Below are 19,831 nucleotides of genomic sequence, written 5' to 3'. Positions count from 1 at the left end.
ATGCAATATCCTGCTGATTGAATATTGGAACAAAGAAAGCAGAGTGCGGTATGCCAACCTGCTAATGTGAATAATGAATTATATACTGTTACAGTGAAAATTACCCATCTCTGACAGGATGGCGGCAGCAGATAGTGACAATCTGACAGGGAGCTTTAGATGAGCTGCAGAAGCTGTTATTTTAGTCTAGGCTACTCTTGGCTGATCAAGAGGTCATGGACACTGAGGTCATGTTTCTGTTCAGTGGAGTTCATTGATTAACCATGTTTAAAAGACAGAGTTGCTTTGTAACCAGTAATAACCAGTCATATCATGGCATCAGTGAACCATCAACCTAACCATTCAGCTTGGCTTTTTCAGTACAATGTGATGCAGAGATGAAGGATACGTATAGAGCAGACATGCATAGTAACCCATAACTAGCTGAAGCTAAAGATCAATTAGCAGATATTTTGCTGCTACAGGACATATTGTAGTATAACACATACTATATAAAACACATCCAAGTAACTGCATATTTTAATTTGTATAAATTTGTAAAATAACACTGTGCATGCCCATTTTGTAGCCCTGTATATGGAAAAGGTGCTTTGCATTAGACTGTAATATTCAAAAATAATGTCACTTCTAAAGTAAGAGGCAGGTTTCTGCCTCTAAAAGTATGGCCCAGTAAAAATGCTAGCAGTGCACATTGAGTATGTACAATATTTCTGGTTTTTGTCATTTTTTTAAAAGCAAAACCTGCCTTGTATTAAATTGTGGTCTAGGAAAAACACTTACTTAATGTGCAATGGCACTGTACAATATTTCTTAATGTTGTCTGAAATAAAAAAATATATAATTTCAATATAAAACTGCCTTGTCTCTCCCTTTTAAATACAGATCAGTTAAGCCGCTTACATACTCTCCAGCTACTGTACTATATTAGTGGTTATGTTTTCTGAAATATGGCACTCTAATTACACATCAAATTTGCAATGCCAGAATATGGTGTTGCTGACACTATCTGGGAGATTTGTATTTTGTAAGGAATGGTGTTTTTCCCATGTCATTCTCAAAGTTGCATTGGTACATGTCCCTTATGACAGAACCCAGTTCTTCATGCTCTTTGTGTGACAATCTTTTGACTATTAGATTTGAAAATGGACAGAATTAAATTTCAAGATTCCCCCCATAGACTTATGGTAAATGAAGCTGGAATTAATTTGGTGATGAGTTCCGCAAATAGCCCACAATCCGAATCCAGGTCTATTCACTCATTCCTATTTCCAAGTCACATATGATTCAATGCACTTCTAAAGTAGATACAGTGAATATTGTGTATTGAAATTAGGATTTAAATATAGAATAATAGTAAAAAAAAAATCAGTGTCACAGGGATTGCTTTGTTTTAGAATAAAACAAAAAGATAACTGGGGTTTTTAAACTAATCCCTACTTACAGCAAAGGTGAATTTGAGTTCAAACGTCTTTGTGGGGGTTTTTTTTTTTGGCACTCTGTTGCTGGCAGTGCAGCTAATGCAAATAAGTACTGTTTACTGCTCTAGTGCATTGCTGATCTTGTAACCCTGTTTGAAATAAATGAACTAATCAGTAAAAGACAGAGCTTGATTAATATACTGTACACTCATGCTTATTATTCGCTTGTGCCTTTGAGTTACTCACTAAGCTCTGGCTGAGATACTTGTGAAGTATGTAAAATGCTGCATAATTTTCTTTTCAACTTTCCATGTCTTCATTACTATATTGCTAAAATAAAAATTGTTTCTCCCTATGAAAGCTAAGCAGTTTTATCACATACAATCACCAGATAAAGTGCAAATAGGCTGTAAGCAATGTCAGCCAATTAGCAGTATGCTTTGACAAGTCTAATGCCAACTGCAGACTGAAAACAAATGCTTGATGAGTTAATACTTATTTGCATTTTACACTTGTTAATTGATACCCAGCATTTATTGCTACATATACTGTTTTTAGTTCATATCATATTTATATATTTTAATGTTTTGGTAGAATTATATTTTTTATACAAACCAAATGCACCAAAGTAAAGCTATTTAATAGACAGATCTGGTTCAAAGTGTATCTAAACCCAAAAACCAAAATGATATACTGTATATGGCATCAGTCCAGTTTCAGGCTTTTTTGTTCCTTTTTTCCTGTCATCTGCTAATACTGCAGATAACACACGACCTGTCCCTGGTTGGTTACATTCACTCCTTCTTTTTATCTATGGAGGGAGACATTGTTACACCCCAGGATGGACTTCAAACATGTCTGCAGGGGTAGCTGCTGTTTTTTTTGGGGGGGGAGTGGCAAAAAACCACCCCCCCGAGCAGCCGACGGCACCTCCCCTCTCCCCCATGGTATTTACCCCATCTAGGCGGGTAGAGGGCAATGGCTCCGTGCCCTCTTCTCCATCGGTGGCTTTCAGTGTACGGCTCTTCCTAGGCATCCAATAGGTTCGCCTGTCCCTTCAGGCAATCGCATGACGGGTCTCAAAACCCGCTTCCTGATTGGCTGGGAGGAGGATCAGTGTTACAATAGAAAAAATTCCTTCGCTGTTGTAACACACCTGGGTGGGCTCCATTCGGATTCTCTGTGTCCCAAACCCACCCTATTTTAAAGCTTATTAGAGCCCCTGGCTGGATGTTTAAAAAAAAAAACACTCTCCATTGGAATCCATGCATCCGGTGTCCTGCAAGGGGCCAGACACATGAATAGGGGGAGACAGCGATGGATAGGGGGGGCTGCGCCTGTGCGCCCTTAATGGACGGGCCACCCCTGTATGTCTGTCTTTGTTTATCTACAGTATATTTCATGCAGCCTGAGAAGTTTACAAAATAACAAAATTGTTTTGTTATTTATTCAGTGCATAGGAAATGAAAAGCACATTTCATTTCTAGCAAGATCAACAAGTATTTTCTGATCTTGCTAAAATTGTTCTAAGACTAAAAAAAAAGAAAATGATGTAGTCACCACACCCAGGGACTGTTAAGTTGCAATATTGTACATTTGTTTTTGTGTTTAAATATGCTTATTTTCTAATAACTCTGCCATGGCCCTGGAAGTAGCTATTCTTACCTCTTACGAATGCCTACAAAATGTAATTCATCACAATCTACTATGTGCAGGGAGAGCACAGGTATTCTGTACACTACCCTAACACTACTTTTTGGACAGATGGGGCGTTCTGGTTCCAGCATGTAGAAAAATTGATCTCCCACCTATTTTTATTGAATACTATTCACTCCTTTTCTGATTTTTGTAGAGACTATAACCTTCCCTCCACAGCTTATTTTCAGAATCTACAATTACGATATACAGCTGCACTCAGTTTGGTCCATGTAATATTTCTATACAGCCCTCCCCTTTGGAACGCCTTTTGAGTAACCCCTTTCATTCTAAACCTATTTCTACATATTACTCCTCCCTACTTCACTCTAAAACCAATAGACTTACTCTCATTGAATCTAGATGGTTCTCAGATATACCAGAACTTACGGAGAAGGCCTGGCAGGAAATTCTTCCCCTTTAGGTCCCCACGGTTATCTCCCCTAGGGATAAGGTTAGCCAGACCATGTTTCTATGCAAGTCCTATTATACTTCCTGTCTCATTTTCTGTTTAAATAAGTTCCCCTCTGCTGTCTGTTGAAGCTGCTGCTCAGCAGATAACACGTTTTATTATATGGTATAGGAATGCCCACCTATTAGAGCGTTTTGGTCTGAGGTCACCTTTTTCATCCATTCAATTACCCAAATACCTAATATCTGTAACCCCTTAAGGTGCCTATTTGGATATATTGATGCTGAATCTCTCTAAAAACTCCCCACTCTTTCTACGCTTAGTTTTCTTTTATGCAAAAAATCTATAGCTATGCACTGGAAGTCTCCATTTCCCCCTACCATGGCACTCCCATTGTATAACTTGACATATGAAGTCAGAGGTTTCCCTCATAAATTTCATAGGATCTGGGCCCTATGAGTAAACTCAGCCTGCACTATACCACCGAATACATAAGGTATTGACTGGAGCTAGGAGTTACTTGCTGAACCCCTTTTCTTTTTGATGACTATACGTATTTGTACTGTTTTATTGGAAAGCTGCATCCTATGTCCATAGCTGAGATTGTGTTGTATAACTGCTCTTTCAGTACCTGTGTACCAAATGGACATTCTGTTTATATTATATGGTGATACCTGAGCACTGTTTGCTCTATTTTCTTTTTCTTTTTGTAATTCCAAATTTTAATGTACAATAAAGGTTACCTTAAAAAGGCATTTTAATGGCTAGTCCAGCAAAATCTGATGTGTTAGATTTAAATAGAGCCCAGAGGGCTGGTTCAGGCATCTTATACAGTATGTCTATAATAGTGTGAATCATCCCCCCATATTTCCTGAAATGTCCATCTTTAAATTTGGGGTTTTTCCCACCCACCTTATCCACAACCTCCTGTTGCTTTCTTTATTAAGCATTATCAGGTTGACCAAGATTTATATTTTGTTTTTAGATTGTGTTCTATCCTGCTTTAAGTTCTATTCCTTCCTTTCTTGTTATCAAGTTGATATTACTGTCCTGCTAGGTAGTTTCACTGTTAATATTGGTCAAAATGGCCATTGTCACTAGGACAGAAAGAGATGGCGATCCAAAATGTTACAGCTGCCATCAGAACAGAAGGTGAGGATTTTTTCTAATGCCAATGGGGATGCCTGTTGTAATGACACCTATCTAAATGAGACAGTTCCTTCACTTTGTAGACATTTCCACTCACATCCTGTTGTATCCCTTTTTCAGTGGAAATGCAGGTAGCAAACAATAAACTGGGGATTTATCTCTATACAAACCCAACAAAATGCTACACATATATTAAAAATAATAATGGCCATATCAGGTATACAGGAACACAAGTCCAGATAGCTCATCATTACAGTACTAGACAGCTGCAGGAAATGTCATGTACTTTCAAGTTCCAACATCTACAAACTACTGGAATATCGGTTTTGACACTTTCAAATATATTTCAATTAACTATAAGCACTGCATTATTGGGATGAATGGTATTTACTAAATCATTTCAAGGTTTTATGCTTAGCTGAAGGTTTATAGAAGACAGACATTTGAATAAACTAATGAAATTGTAAAAATTATTTTAAAAGAATGCAACAATGCTTAGAAAATAAGACCACCTTCATTCAAAAATATTTTTCATGTAAATTATTTCTTCTTGTCATTGTATGTTCTAGTGATATTACATCAGTTCCACTGCCCAGAACTCAAGGCAACCTTTAATATGAACAGCATTTCTAATCAATGATGGTCCACAAACAATGATTTTCCATCATCTTGTAAAAATCTGCTTGGTCAATATCTGCCAATGAATCAGTCATGTGTGATTGTTTCTCTACATGAAAAAGACCAGTTTTTATACAAGTTTGGATTACATAAATACTTCATGTTGATGGTCATTCAGACAGAGAAGCATAGTTGCCGTAATTTGTTACCTTTATAGTTCTAGAAAGGCTAACTGCTGCAGGATAGAGTGGGTGGCTTCAAGACCTTATCAAATAAGACCCTCAAAATATTATAACTCCCTAGGAAATCAATTGCCTGTTAACTTGTATAGCACAAAGTGCTAGTTGTGTCCATTTTTACTATTTGGATGCTGTTTGGAACTCAATTCATGTTTAGCAAATGATCCAGCCATGGAAAACGCAGGCGTTATTTGTTTGGAGTGTATGTGCTAGCTTCACCTTCTGCAACTTGTAAGTACTTTCAAAGGAAATCAATATCTTCAAGTCTGATCTTCTGGATTCACATCCAAATATAATGAATTAGGCTTATTTCTTTTTCTCATACTGAACACAGGCCCAAAAGAGACAATTGCCATGTTTTTTTTCCAATAAAATGCTGCTTTTATCTTTTTTGTTTTAACTTTTTTTTTTTCTCATGTACTCACTGTAGTGTTGGCTGCATATCACTGCTCGGGGCCTGGCTGCCTGAAAGTGAAAATGGAAGGCCATGACTGTTCAATGTGAGTTAGTATTGTCACTTGTAGTCTGTACCAGGGGTGCCTGTGACAGAGTGGCTAAGCAGGCGCAAAATTATAAGACAGTTGTGACCCTTTGACATGAAGTGCTTAAACAAGACCTTCACAGCATATCATGTAAAAGCTTACGTAAGATTTTAGTGATTCATTTTGGATCTACTGCAAGTTTGAAAGGGCAGTGAGAATGTCATGGCATAGGGATGAACCATACTTCCACACTTATCCTACGTCACTCCCACCCCAGAGTGGGGATATAATTGTAGTTAAAGGGGTATTAAACCCAAAAGCAAACTATTATTTTTTTTGAACAATTCTTAGATGTAATAGCTGCATTGTTTTTTTTTTTAAAGTGGTTCTAAAGCCTCAATATTTTTTTACCTTAAAGTGGAGGGCCACCCAGAAAAACAAATGCATTAATCTTAAAAAAAAAAAATCACTTAAATGCGAGCGGCCCAGTTGCCTTCTGGGACATGTGTGTGTCCAAGAAAACAATGGGGCCATTCAGAAAGTGCCACGCGACTCACGCATGTGCAGTAGGAAACGGGCAGTGAAGATGGAGGCGCTACAGCCGATCCGATGGATGGATCGGCCTCGGGCAGCCAACATTGCAGGATCGCTGGACAGGTAAGTTTCCTAATTAAAAGTCAGCAGCTACAGTATTTGTAGCTGCTGACTTTAAAATGCCATTTAGCATTAAGAAATCTTCATCATGCATTTTCAAAATTTCTATTCTACACACAGGTTTTTAGAAAATAATTCACAGTTCTTTTGTGTTTTTTAAAAAAACCTCTGTGCAGATTATAATGTATAGGAACACACATTACACAGACATGATCCACTATTGTCACTATAAAGTTAGGTTTATTAAGAAATTCCATGCAGCTATGGCTGGCATATATACACTCAAACAATGCAAAACTACCTTCATATACATCATAAAAATGGCTGGAGTACATGTAGACAGGAAGTGGCTGCAAATAGACTGGGTGATTAGCAGCAATGAGATGCAACAAAGGCTTAAAAAAGGTGAAAACAGTATTTTATTTAATAAAATTCTGTTAATTTGCTGATCATTTAACAAACAAAATGTTCAGATAGTGTTTACATTTACTTTAATGCAGTTTTCTTGTAAAGTAGACTCTAAGTGCTAGTTTCAGTCACTGGAATATATCAAAGTGGTATAAAATTAAGCACCTTGATTATATATTTCATGCAATATTAATTTAACTCTGAGTTTCATTCGTTCTAAATTCATTTCCAATGAAACACACATAAAGGGAGCTTACTTAGGCCAGTACTTTTTTTCTTCTTAACATAGTTTTTTGAACGAAATGGCCTTGGCTGCAAGCATAGGTTTCTTTCCCTGAGTGTATTAAGCAACTGAAGTGTTCACTTGCCAGTAATTATATCCCTTAGTAGACATATCATTTTCTGGTTTAGTTTACCTTGCAACATTGCTTCCCTGGAATTTTCCCTGCTGTTTTATGTACTGACAAGATTCAGTCTTGTAGAATGCATAATCAGTGAACCCAACCTGCCACAGCTATTTTAGCTTTCAGGAAACCTTTGTTTGATCTTGTCCTCTCATCTTGTACTGAGAAAGCTGGCACAATCAGCTTTTTTTTTTTTTTTGGCTAGATAAAAAACGCCGATAATAATTTCTCCAGGGTAATATAGATTTAGGATAGCCAAATCTATTATCCATGAACACATCATATTTTTCAGTGTGCTGTGTTGGGGCATAGGTTCACTTATTACAAAAAGAAGAAGAACGTTGAAGAGTGGCCTAGTGTTTAGCAGGGATGCTGAAATCAGGGGAATCACTGGCTCATTTCTTTTTGATGCTGAGGAATATTTCCATGTAGATTTTTCTAAACTGCAGAAAATCACAATGAAGAAACCCTGGCAATCATGGTTGATGAATTGTAGGATTCTGTTCAGATTGGACAAAATTTGCATGCGTGTGTTCAAGCTAACCCAAAAATGTGCAATGCACAGATTCGGTGTAAAAGGATTACCACTATATTTTATCACCTGACTTGCAACACTGGGGTTTAGGACTCAATTCTCCAATGATGTTTTCTTCATAGAGCTGTATGTTCTCTATGTCTATTATGGTATCCTCTAGTACTCCAGTTTCCTGCTACAAAGCAAAAGCACACTGGTTGGCTAAAGCTGCAGACAAAACTTTTGTTCATTTTTTCCTTTTTTTCCTTTTTTGCAGGCTGTGTCTCCATAGTTGAGATTTCCTCTTGTTTCCTCTATAGACAGGAAGTGATGGGATACATCTTGAGTGGGGACATAGAGTAGGCTGTAGTGAAACACATTTTGCTCACCAACACGGGGAATGGTAGGAACATCTGTCCAGTTATTTTTTACGATCTTTGACTTTCTGTTCCATTGACAATTAGTCCCATTTTTACTCATTTCCTGTCCTGCTGTTGCAGACTGTCAGAGGGATAGGCAGTGAGGTCACATTTTCCCAATAAGATGAAAATCAGCAATTCAAAAATGACAGGGCTTTTAACTTTTTACGAGTCTATCCAAAGCTAAACATAAAAGAAAACTTTTAGTTGTACTACTGCATTTATGAGTCACTGACCAGACAGGCCTTGTGTGAGCTTGGTGTAATATTAGAATGTAAGGTTCTTTCATGCAGAGACTGACATTAATTGATGTAATTTGCCTGCTGCATGTTAAGTTGATGTTAATAATATAAATGAAGGCAAAAAGCCTTAACAGATATAAAAGACTGCCTACTTTGGCAATTTAATGTAATAATGCCAATATTTAAAGCATTTTACTTAACTCCTATGCAGAAATCAGCCTGGCGCCAATGCAGTTAGCACCCAGAGAGAGGAATTAGTGGACCCTGGGCAAATACTGTATACACAGGTGGGCCTTCTGATTCCTAAAACCGTAGAATACCCCCCCCCCCCCCCCCACAACACCACCACCTTTCCTCCCTAACAATCTCAGATTTCAGAAGTATAGCCTACTATGTTGTATTGGTAAAGGGTCCTTCTGCACTGTTTACAGTGATGAGCAGTATTACCTACTGACGCAGCAGGGTTCTTTCTATCAAACTCTGACTACCTCATTACAAAGGCAGGGCTTGAAAATAAAGATCTCACCACTAGTGATGGGCAAATGGTTTGGCCCGAGCATAAGTTCAGGCCGAACTTTCGTTGTTCGGATGTTCGGTGAACATCTGAACACATGGGTCGTTCAACCGTTTTTTTCGCCCCCCCCCCCCCCCCAAACAGACCACAATGCATTTCGGTGCTGAACAGTGCATTGCAAGCCCTGATTGGCTGAAGTAATGAAAGCTTCAGCCAATCATGGCACAGAGCACTATCAGAGACATGATTGGACACTGTCATCATGACGTCATCCAATCATAGCTCATTCCCACCCCACAGTATAAAAATATTCTTTCAATGGCAGCCATTTTCAGTGTGATTTCAGCGTGGAGAGAGATAGAACAGGGCGCTGTTCAGTGCTATTAGTTAGTTAGTGTGCTATACTGTGCTATTTTGCTTCAGTTTAACACCATTTACTTCGTCTGTTACTGCCAGTTTCACGCCATATAGTTTAGTGTGTGTTACTGCCAGTTTAACGCTGTATAGTTCTATGCATTACTACCAGTTTAACACCATTTACTTCTGTGTGTGTTACTACAGTTAAACGCCATATCATTTTGCGTGCATTACTGCCTGTTTAACACCATATAGTTTTGCGTGCATTACTGCCAGTTTAATGCCATATCGTTTTGCGTGCGTTACTGATAGTTTTACGCCATACAGTTCTGTGTGCATTACTGCCAGTTTAATGCCATATAGTTCTGTGTTACTGCCAGTTTAACGTTGTATAGTTCTGTACGTTACTACCAGTTTAACGCCATTTACTTCTGTGTGTGTTACTACAGTTTAACGCCATATCATTTTGCAAGCGTTACTGCCTGTTTAACGCCATATTGTTTTGCGTGCATTACTGCCAGTTTCATGCCATATAGTTCTGTGTGCATTACTGCCAGTTTAACACCATATAGTTCTGTGTGTTACTACCAGTTTAACACCATTTACTTCTGTGTGCGCTACTGCTAGTTTAACGCCATATAGTTTTGTGTACCTTACTGCCAGTTTAATGCCATATAGTTCTGTAGTAGAGAGCAGCCACCCTATTCCATCACATTCTGCAGCAGTTATCTCCTGGCCCCAAAGCTCAGCTATCTGGGCCATTTTCCACACATCTCCAGGAGATCGCACTGTTGCTATCTGCAAACTGTGTCTCAGGCACATCAAACATGGCACAAACACCAGCCATTTGGGTACCCCATGCTTAACAAGGCATTTAACGTCCAAACACTCAGACCGCTGGCAAGAGCACATAAAAGTCACACAAAATGAGCAAAAATCTGTCGCTCCTCCTTCTCCTCCTTACCCACTTCAGACTTCAGTCTACCCCTGCTATAACGAGCCATTACCTCTCAGTAACCTCGACTGACAGGGATGATGGTATAGCACAGGGTGTCCCAGGTCCTAGCAGCCCATCTGCCAGCAGCACACCACCAGCTGTAGACTGTAGCTGGCACATTTCTCTGCCCCATTGTCAGGGCTGGCTTAGCCCTTCCTTCTCTGGGCTGGCCGCTCAGCTGTTGGCTAATTGCCACATCTCTTCTCTCTCCACAGTTACCAGCTGTTCCTGATGATGCTCATCTGACCTGCCTACTTAAAGCCTTCCAGCTCACTTCACCTCTACCTTCGCCTTGGTCACATCACTAGAAACCATCTCCTGCGGTTTGTTTAAAGACTGGCTTGCTGACATCTCTGCTGGCTCCTTATCCTGCTTGCTGTTGCTCTACTTGGATCCCTGACTTCTGGCCTGGCTGACTACCCGATCTGGTTACTGGACTCTGGCTATGCTTAACTACGCTTTTTCTATTTACCCTTTTATTTTTATTAATAAATACGTGCGATTTAATTGTACTTCTGTCTCAGTCTGATTTATGGTTTCTGACAGCCATCTGTTGCAGTGGGCAGGGACAAAATATGTTTTGTGGACAGCACACTGGGTAATGCAGCTTGCAACTTGAAAGGATGCAGGACAGGACACGGTGCTTCAGCTTGTTGTCCCCACACATCTCCATACAGCTGGGGGTGATGATGCCAGACAAAGGGCTATTCCATGAGTCCGGCTAAAAGGTGCCTTGCAGTGCTTCAGCCGGTGTGTTTAGGGGACAGAAAGTGCACTGGAGCAGAGATTCTTGCAGCCCTGCAGGGACAGGCCCAGAGGTGGTTCACACCATGCCAGCTGGAGCCAGGAATGGGGGTGTGCGATAATGGCTCAAACCTCCTGTCCTCCTTTAGACAGGAAAAGTTGACACATGTGCCATGCCTCAATTTGGTGGTGCAGCGTTTCCTAAATATGTACACAGGGTTGCAAGATGTGCTAAAGCTGGCCAGGGTCTGTAGCCATTTCCGGCAGTCATACACAGCCAGTGCTCGGTTGGCTGACATTCAGCGGGAATTCCACCTGCCCATAAACCGCCTGATTTGTGACATGCCCACCAGATGGAACTCAACTTTGGGAATGCTGCAGCATCTAGACATGCAGCAGAGGGCCGTCAATGAAGATCTGTGCCATTACGGCACGATGACAGGCTTAGGCTGCCTCTGCTTTTTCCCCCCAAGTCAATGGCTGATCATTATGATGCATGCACTGTATTGTCACCATTTGAGTAGGCCACAAGGATGGTGAGCTGTGGCAGTGCATGCATCAGTGACACAATCCCTGTTGTGTTCCTGCTGGAGTAGTCTCTGCATGGCATTATGGACAAGGCACTGCAGACAGAGCAGCAGGAGGAAGAGAAGGACTTCCTTTCCTCTCAAGGCCCACTTTATCCAGACACCATCATCACTATGTCATAGAACACTCCGGAGGAGAGGGGGGAGGAGGATGAGGAGGAGGATTCTAACACTTTCATAGGCTTCAAAGAAGAGGAAGACATGTGTCAATCTGTAAGCAATGGCTTTCAAACCCCAGGACCCTTGGGAGTAGTACATGACTGAGAGGAGGAAGTTCCAGATGCTGTCATCCTGAGTGACTCCAAGGAGTCTGCTTCTCAAGCCTCTGCAAATTTGAGGCACATGGGCAACCTCATGCTTCAAAGCCTGCAAAAGGACCCAAGAATATGTAGCATAAAGGAGAAGGATGATTGCTGGTTGGCAACCCTCATTGACCACCGTTATAAGGGGAAGGTCTCAGAACTCACCCCATCCCCACAGAGAGTGCAGAAGATAAAATCTCTTGAGGACAAGTTAAAGAGGATTCTATTGAATGTTTTTCCTGACTCCAGTAGGTTACAGTGTCGTGGAAAACTTTGTTTTGAGACTTCTGTTGGTAACGAGATGAGTGTTGGAGAAGGCGTCCACCTATGTGAGGCATTTCTGAATTTTTTTAGTCCCATCGGTAGCGTCTGCATGACATGGTCAATGATTACCTCTGGGCCAAAACAGAGATGGAGAGCTTTGCTGCTGCCGATCCACTGACTTACTGGGTCACGAGAATAGACCACTGGCCAGAACTTGTCGAGTATGCTATTGAGTTGTTGGGCTTCCCTGCATCCAGAGTACTTTCAGAACAGCCATTCAGTGCTGCAGGAGGTTTTATTACTGATCATAGTACACATCTGTCGAAGGGGAGTATAACCAGTTTAGGAAGCCACAGGTGCTGGCAAATGCAAGTAGCTGTGAATAGGAATTGGTTCTGGACAGCTGCACTCCGAAAAAATGCCTCTGAATTAATGCAGAGAATAAAAAAATGCTTTGGCTTTAGAACCACTTTAGGCCATTGAGGGAGCCTACTGAAGTTGTATGCCAAAAATGGAGCGACACAGCAATAGAAAATTTTAGGACAAAGGGTAAGGTCTCTTCTACTTAAAAGATGTACCTGCTAAGCAATTTTGTTTCTAGACATAAATTCCACTTTAAAGAGCAATAGGAACTAGATGTGTGGCAGGAGTACTTGCCATGTTTTGTAAGCATGCATGGGATACTTGCTTATTATGAGGAACTGACTTTAAGTTTGCTATTCCTGGCCATGCAACAGCTGTCTCTGCTTCTTCATCCATAGGACAGCAAGTGATGATGAAACCCATATTCACAATGGAGTTTCCATTCCACTGTTCAGCATTGAATGAACGAATGAATGAAATACTTGTATAGCGCACAATGCGAACTGAATCGCCTCTAGGCGCTGTGGCGAGCTTTGATCATCTGCTAAAAGAGGAAGGTCTTGAGTTTTTTCCTAAAAGCCAGGTGATTTTCTTCCAGGCGGATGTTGATTGGTAGAGCATTCCATAGCCGAGGCCCTTGCATTTTACACATTATACATATTTGTTTGATTGTTGTTTTTTAATACCCATTCATCACAATGAAATAATAATCAGCCTATAAATCGGGTAACCCTATCTCCAACATTACGTGGTCATCATCTTACAAACCCCTCACCCTACACAGACACCTTAATAAATCACTTCTTCAACCTTATTGAGTATTTAGGTAGAACCGTGAAATTAAATGTGAGGTCATAACCAATCACAACCAAATTCAGCTGGTTTCAGCTAGATTGGGTGATGATCTTCATGCCTCTGGTAACCAGCAAATCTGAAGGTAAAACTGCAATTGAACACGCATGACATTTCTGGATCATTACTATTGCTCTTTCCCAAAAAAAACAGCTTTCAAGGTGTCTGACCACCCTCCCTCTTTCTGCTCTATAGCCATAAAAATACATAATCAGGTCACCCAAGCATGCATGTTTATGTGAGTGTGGAATACGAAAAAGCGATTGGATCATGCTTGCATGTCTGACCAACCTCCTAATATCAGCATATACTCCTTTATTGAATAGCTTCATTAAATTCTATTATAGAAAGAAATGTAATAAATCTTATAGTTACATAGTAGGTGCGGTTGAAAACAGACACAAGTCCATCAAGTCCAACCTATGTGTGAGATTATATGTCAGTATTATCTTGTATATCCCTGCATGTTGGGGTCGTTTAGGTGCTTATATAATAGTTTCTTGAAACTATCGATGCTCCCCGTTGAGACCACTGCCTGTAGCAGGGAATTCTGTATCCTTGTCGCTCTTACAGTAAAGAACCCCCTACGTAGTTTAAGGCTAAACCTCTTTTCTTTAATTAATGAGTGGCCACGAGCCTTTTTAAACTGCCTTCCACAAAAAACGTTTTATCCTTATTGTGAGGTCACCAGTATCGTATTTGTAAATTGAAATCCTATCCCCTCTCAAGTGTCTCTTCTCCAGAGAGAATAAGTTCAGTGCTCGCAACCTTTCGTCATAACCAATATCCTCCAGACCCTTTATTAGCTTTGTTGCCCTTCTTTGTACTTGCTCCATTTCCAGTACATCCTTCCTGAGGACTGGTGCTCAGAACTGGAAAGCATACTCTAGGTGCGGCCGGACCAGAGTCTCGTAGAGTGGGAGAATTATCGTTTTATCTATGGAATTAATCCCCTTTTTAATGCATGCCAATATTCTGTTTGCTTTGTTAGCAGCAGCTTGGCATTGCATGCCATTGCTGAACCTATCGTCTACTAGGACCCCCAGGTCCTTTTGCATCCTTGATTCCCCCAGAGTAGGGATGAGCCGAACACCCCCCGGTTCGGTTCGCACCAGAACTTTCGAACAGACCCCAAATTTGTACGAACGTTAGAACCCCATTGAAGTCTATCGGACTCGAACGTTCGAAATTAAAAGTGCTAATTTTAACAGCTAATATGTAAGATACTGTCCTAAAAAGGGTTTTGGGACCTGGCTCTTGCCCCAGGGGACATGGGTCAATGCAAAAAAAAGTTTCAAAAACTGCTGTTTTGGCAGGAGCACTGATTTTAATGACGATTAAAGTGAAAAAAAAAGTGAAATATTCCTTTAAATATCATGCCTGGGGGGTGTCTGTAGTATGCCTGTGAAGTGCCACATGTTTCCCGTGTTTAGAACAGTCCCTGCACAAAATGACATTTAACAGAAATAACATCATTTAAAACTGCTTGCGGTTTTAATGTTATATCTGGTTCCTGCAATATGGTTGAAAATCATTGAGAAAAATGGCATGGGTAGCCCTCCCTGCCCATTACCAGCCCCTTTGGGTCTTGTACGCATATTAAGGGGAACCCCGTACCCATATTAAAAAAAGGAAATACGTGTGGCCCCCAGGCCCTATATACTCAGAACAGCAGTATACAGACGGTGCAAACAAGACAGGGACTGTGTAGGTTTGTTGTGTTAAGTTGAATCTGTTTGTAATTTTCAACTGGTACATTTTTAAAGTGTAGCTCCAGTCAAAAAAACTATTTTTAAGCTTTTTGGAAAACATAGGGAAGGGTTATCACCCCTGTATAATTTGTTTCGCCGTCCGTCTTTTTTCATCTCACTTGCTGTTGTCTCCTTCCGTTTGCAAGTAGGAGATGTTTGTAAGTTGGATGTTTGAAAGTAGGGGCCTGCCCTATATGCTCTGCAGAAATGGCGGAACAAGGTGTTGGTTTTGCCACAACATTGTAACTCGCTGGAGCGCCCTGCTGTGAACGATTATATCAAGAATTGTAATTACATGCCATTGTTGAACAGTGGTAGAAAAATTGACCTTTGGTGGTTGTGATGCTGGTGCCACAACACTATAAGTCCTCACAGTTACTCTGGGTGGGCACAGGAACGGGCCCTCCTATGAAATATTATATCAAGAATTGTAATTACATGTCCCTGTTAAACAAGGGCAGAAAAATTGGACCTTAGGCACTGGTGCTGGTGCCACGACACTGCAACCTCTCCCATATACTCTAGTTTTATTGCAGGAATTAGCCCTGCTGCAAAGCATTGCATCAAAAATTGTAATTAAACGCCCCTGTTAAACAGGGGCGGAAAAATTGGTCCTTAGGCACTGGTGCTGGTGCCCCCACACTGCAACCTCTCCCATATACTCTAGTTGTAGTGCAGGAATTAGCCCTGCTGCAAAGCATTGCATCAAAAATTGTAATTAAACGCCCCTGTTAAACAGGGGCAGAAAAATTGGGCTGATGGCATCACCCAGAACCAGAAATGTTCTTCCAACATATCAGCGGAGGAGGAAGAGGATAGACAATCAACATAACAGGACAGTCACTCAGCATCAGCATAGGCAGTCTTGAAGGGATGTGATATTTCAAAAAAAATGTTTTGGTTACATCAGCTTCAGGTGCTTGGTAGCTGTGGGTGATCCAAGACTGATTCATCTTGATGAAGGTCAGTCGATCAACTGATTCGGTGGACAGGCACACCCTGCGATCGGTAACAAAGCCACCAGCACCACTGAAGGTGCGTTCCAAAAGAACGCTGGATGCAGGACAGGCCAGTAGCTCAATTGCATACTGTGCAAGCTCTGGCCAGTGATCCATCCTCAAGACCCAGTAAGCCAGAGGATTTTCGGTGGGAAAGGTGTCCAAGTCTGACCTTGCCCCTAGGTATTCCTGTACCATGTAAATCAGACGCTGGCGATGGTTGCTGGAACCGATCATACCTTGGGGCTGTGGACTAAAAAATTGTCTGAAAGCATCGGTTAGACGGCCACCTTCTCCACCGCTCCTTCTGACCGATGCCTCAGCAACACGTTGTCCAGGACCAGGAGTTTGTAACCTCCCAGTCTCTGGGAACGCGTTGCACAGACCTTTCTGCAAGGCCTCCCGGAGATGTCTCATCCTCTGCTCCCTCTGCGACGGCAAGATAAGGTCGGCAACCTTACCCTTGTACCGTGGATCAAGGAGAGTGGCCAGCCAATAATGGTCCCTCTCCTTGATCCGAAGAATACGAGGATCCTTCCGCAGGCTTTGCAGGATCAGGGAGGCCATGCAGCGTAGGTTAGCTGAGGCATTCGGTCCGGAGTCCTCTGGGTCACTAAGGACAACATGATCCGCAGCTACCTCCTCCCAGCCATGTACAAGTCCACGGGTTTCTTGGGACTGTAAATCATCCCTTCAAGACTGCTGCTGCTGCTGATGCTGAGTGCCAGCCTCCATCTCCATGCTGACACAATCATCCTCCTCCTCCTCCTCCTCCTCATCCTCTTCCTGTGTGATGGGTGGCACAGCAGGAACACTGTCTGGATAAAGGGGGCCTTGAGAGGCAAGGAAGTCCTCCTCTTCCTGGCTCTGTTCTGCCTCAAGTGTCCTGTCCATTATTCCACGCAGCGTATGCTCCAAGAGGTGGACAAGAGGTACAGTGTCACTGATGCAAGCACTGTCACTGCTCACCATCCTTGTGGCCTCCTCAAACGGTGACAGGACAGTGCATGCATCCCTGATCATGCCCCACTGGCGTGGTGAGAAAAAACCGAGCTCCCCTGACCCTGTCCTGGTGCTGTAGTCGCACAGGTACTCATTGATGGCCCTCTGCTGCATGTGCAGCCGCTGCAGCATGGCCAACGTTGAGTTTCACCTGGTGGGCATGTCACATATAAGGCGGTTCTTGGGCAGGTTCAACTCCTTTTGGAGCTCAGCCAGCCGAGCACAGGCATTAAATGATCGTCGGAAATGCACACAGACTTTCCTGGCCTGCTTCAGGACATCCTGCAAGCCGGGGTACCTGCCCAAGAACCGCTGCACCACCAGGTTAAGGAAGTGAGCTACACAGGGCACATGGGTCAGTTGTCCCTGTCGGAGGGCGGAGAGGAGGTTGGTGCCATTGTCGCAAACCACCATTCCTGGCTTAAGCTGGTGTGGCGTCAACCACCTCTCGGCCTGCCCCTGCAGAGCTGACAAAACATCCACCCCAGTGTGGCTCCTGTCCCCCAAACAAACCAGCGCAAACACGGCATGGCATAGTTTTGCCTGCGTACTTGCGTAGCCCCTGGAATGCCTACGGAGCACCGCTGGTTCTGAGGACAGAGCACTGAAAGAGACCATGGAGGAAGAAGAAGAGGAGGGGGTGTGCCACAACCAATAGTAGCATTTTGGAGGCGTGGTGGCGGAACAACCTCCAACACTACTGCACCTTGTCCTGCATCCTTCCCAGCTGCCAGAAGAGTGACCCAATGGGCCGTTAAAGACAGGTAACGTCCCTGTCCATGCCTGCTGGACCATGAGTCAGCGGTAATATGCACCTTACCGCTGACCGCCCTGTCCAGCGAGGCAAGGACATTGCCTTCCACATGCCGGTAGAGAGCCGGAATCGCCTTCCGTGAGAAAAAGTGGCTTTGGGGACCTGCCACTGAGGAACCGCACATTGTACAAACTCACGGAAGGGGGCCGATTCTACCAACTGAAAAGGCAGCAGTTGAAGTGCTAGCAATTTAGCCAAGCTAGCATTCAACCGCTGGGCATGTGGATGGCTGGGAGTGAACTTCTTTCGCCGGTCCAGCAGTTGGGGCAGGGACATTTGCCTGCTATAATCGGACGTAGGTGTACTGCTAGCAGAGTGCCCGGAAGCACTTGGCTGTGACACACCTAATTGTACACCTTCATTCCTTTCAGAGCAGGTTTCAGAGAGGACTGAAGGTCTAGTGGGGTTGGAGATCCCAGCTGATGAGGAGCAAGGAGAGGTCCGCTTTGTTCTTTGGTGTGGGTCTTTGAGGTACGCTTGCCAACGAGCTGCATGGCAGGTCAACATATGTCTGGTCAAGCATGTGGTGCCCAAGCGGCTGATGTTTTGGCCACGCGAGATACGCTTGAGACATATGTTGCAAATAGCAGCGGTGCGATCTGATGCACTCGTCTCAAAAAAGGCCCACACCAAAGAACTTTTAGAATAACGCGCAGAGGCAGCGTCCTGCACAGGCGGAGCTCTGCGGTGTGATTCAGTCGGTGGGCTGCCCCTAAGCTGGCCCCCGGAGGGCATCCTGCCTCGTTGGACATGTGCCTCCTCCTCCTCCTCTCTCCTACCAGGCACCCACATGGTGTCAGTGCCCTCATCATCCCCTCCCTCTTCATCGCTGGAGCAAACCTGGCAGTATGCTGCAGCTTGTGGAACATGACTGCCAGATTGCTGTCCTTCTTGAGCATCCCCTCTTTCTGCATTCATGCTACTGCCTTCCTCTAGCTGAGTATCATCATCAGAGCCTACAAAACACTGGGCATCCTCCTGGAGCATGTACCCAACACTGTGCTCAAAGAGTTCAGGAGACTCCTCAGGAGGACGTGGTGGGTCTAGGGAAGGAGTCACTGATGATGACATTGAGAGGAGGGAAGACGATGCGTTGGCAGCTGCTTTGCTAGTACCCTGAGCCTGGGTGAGAGAGGATGAGGAGAATGAAGAGGGCTTGGTCATCCACTCTACCAAGTCGTTGGCATGTTGCGGCTAAACATGTCCAGCTGCCGAAAAGAAGGACAAGCGTGTCCCATGGCCACGTGCTGATGATGACGATGCACCGCGTCCACGACCAGCACTGTTGTCTCTAGACACAGAGCCTGCTTGCCCTCTTTTATCGGCTCGCGCCTGTCTGCCTCTCCTTGCTGGCCTTCCAGACATGGTAATGGCCTGAAGGGAGTTGGGAAAACCAGCAATTGGGTAGTGTATATTGTGCTAGAGGCACACACAACTTCCACTAACTCCTGCAGATGGCAGATGGCTCAAATAGAGAAGAGCTATGTAGGTGGATATAGCGGTGTATACTGGGTTCAGAGCACGCAGACAGCACGCACAATCTCCTACCGCTGACTGCAAACTCTATTTAAAACGAGCAAGATAGTGAGCTATATAGGTGGATATAGTGGTGTATACTGCATCCAGAGCACG

At 43.1% G+C, this 19,831-nt stretch overlaps 1 protein-coding gene across 2 annotated transcripts in view; it reads left to right on the top strand.

Moving 5' to 3' along the window:
- Window positions 1–19,831, top strand: part of KCNMB2 (potassium calcium-activated channel subfamily M regulatory beta subunit 2) — an 828,748-nt gene that overhangs the window by 473,747 nt on the left and 335,170 nt on the right. The window lies entirely within an intron of this gene.

Source organism: Lithobates pipiens, unplaced genomic scaffold, assembly GCF_037356315.1.
Source record: "Lithobates pipiens isolate NorthernLeopardFrog02 unplaced genomic scaffold, aLitPip1_a1.2 Scaffold_18, whole genome shotgun sequence".
In the NCBI taxonomy this organism is placed as follows: Eukaryota; Metazoa; Chordata; class Amphibia; order Anura; family Ranidae; genus Lithobates; species Lithobates pipiens.
This window is presented reverse-complemented; position numbering and strand designations above follow the sequence as displayed.